Source organism: Haliotis rufescens, unplaced genomic scaffold (genome assembly GCF_023055435.1).
Source record: "Haliotis rufescens isolate VD_foot unplaced genomic scaffold, xgHalRufe1.0.p SCAF_2, whole genome shotgun sequence".
Taxonomy (NCBI): domain Eukaryota; kingdom Metazoa; phylum Mollusca; class Gastropoda; order Lepetellida; family Haliotidae; genus Haliotis; species Haliotis rufescens.
In genome coordinates, this window is record NW_025963890.1 from 50,217,534 (window position 1) to 50,219,711 (window position 2,178).

Consider the following 2,178-nt stretch of genomic DNA (forward strand, 5'->3'; position numbering starts at 1 on the left):
GTTATCAAAAATGTGTGAAGCCCATTTCTGGTGTCCCCCGCTGTGATATTGCTGGAATATTGCTAAAAGCCGCGTAAAATCAACCTCACTCACTCACTCACTCACTCACTCACTCACTCACTCACAGTCGAAAGACCTTTTATTTTTCATTGGTTAAGATCCAAATATTTCGGCCTCAATGTCAATGCATGTACTCGAAAAAAAGAGAAACAATAGTTTTCATCTCCAGTTTATTACTGCTACTGATAAATTAAAACCAAACTCGGAAGTACGATTGCGAAACGATACGGGCTGATAATTGATTGTGTTTTTGTTGTTGGTTAAAACAAAGATCTTTATACGTATTATTCACCATTTCTTACGAACAGAGATGATAAAATCTCAGGTGTGGTGTTTTTATTTCACCTAATTTTTTTTGTCAAAAGTCATTTTTTGTCTAAGACTGGTTTTTTTGTCTCTAAAACCATTTAAACAAATATATGGCTTACCTGCTACTACGATTATTATTGTTTTTAGGATAAGCTTGTCAGAACAAACGTCGGATATGAATACAGATTACATAAGGAATAAATGAGTGGGTGATTAAGTTTCTGTATATATATTATATCACGGCATGTTAGTTTAATGAGTGAGTGAGTATGGTTTTGTTTTTGTTTTTGGGGGGGGGGGTTATGAAAGGGACATAATTCGTGTTTTGTTGCAAAGCGGAAAAGGGAAGGATGCTTCCAAAGTCAAAATCGAATTAAAAATCTGAAAATAGATAGGGAAGGAAATATGGCCTAATGAGAGAACAACAAAGAGAGAGATTAAACTACTATATTCAAATGTGAACAGAGAACCATCGTTTTCAACAACCCGGCACACAATGAATTAGTATCTATATTCACAGAATTTTATGACAATTCTAGGGAAGTAAAGCTATGTTAATTGCGACGGATAACCAGTTATGAGGCAGTAAAAGTGTATGGAATAATAAAAACGACTATGTTTTAATGTTATTATAATATAATGTCCTATTAAGAAGATTAAGAAGATCCGACTGATGATACCCTTTTCTGTAACTTGATTGTAAATTGAGGTCCCTTTAGGTTACTTGTGAAACCTTCCGGTATTGTGACTGATTTTCACAAAGAGAAGCAACTGTTGTGACGTCTTAATAAATGAGTGAACCTTCAGCGACATTAAAAGCTGACAAGACCGTAAGCAGACACACATTGTGTGTAGCTACATAGGGTGTGGGTTACATTAGGACACACATTGTTTGTAGCTACATAAGATGCGGGTTCAGACGAGACACCGTCAACTAGGACACACATTGTGTGTAGCTACATAGGGTGCGAGTGACGATGAGACACCTTCAACCAAGACACACATTGTGTGTATCTACATCAGGTGCGGGTTACGATGAGACACCGTCAACCAGAGTACCTATTGTATGTAGCTACATAAGGTGCTGGTTACGATGAGGCACCATCAACAGGACACACATTGTGTGTAGCTACATAAGGCGCGGGTTACGATGAGACGCCATCAACCAGGACACACATTGTATGTAGCTACATAAGGCGCGGGTTATGATGAGGCACCATCAACAGGACACACATTGTGTGAAGCTACATAAGGTGCGGGTTACGATGAGACGCCATCAACCAGGACACACATTGTGTGTAGCTACATAAGGCGCGGGTTACGATGAGACGCCATCAACCAGGACACACATTGTGTGTAGCTACATAAGGTGCGGGTTACGATGAGACGCCATCAACCAGGACACACATTGTGTGTAGCTACATAAGGCGCGAGCTACATAAGGCGTGGGTTACGATGAGACACCGTCAACTAGGACACACATCGTGTGTAGCTACATAAGGCGCGGGTTACGATGAGACACCGTCAACTAGGACACACATTGTGTGTAGCTACATAAGGCGCTGGTTACGATGAGACACCTTCAACCAAGACACACATTGTGTGTAGCTACATAAGGCGCGGGTTACGATGAGACACCGTCAACCAGGACACACATTGTGTGTAGCTACATAAGGCGCGGGCTACGATGAAACACCTTCAACCAGGACACTCATGTGTAGCTAAATAAGGCGCGGGCTACGATGGGCACCATCAACCAGGACACACATTGTGTGTAGCTACATAAGGTGCGGGTGACGATGAGACACC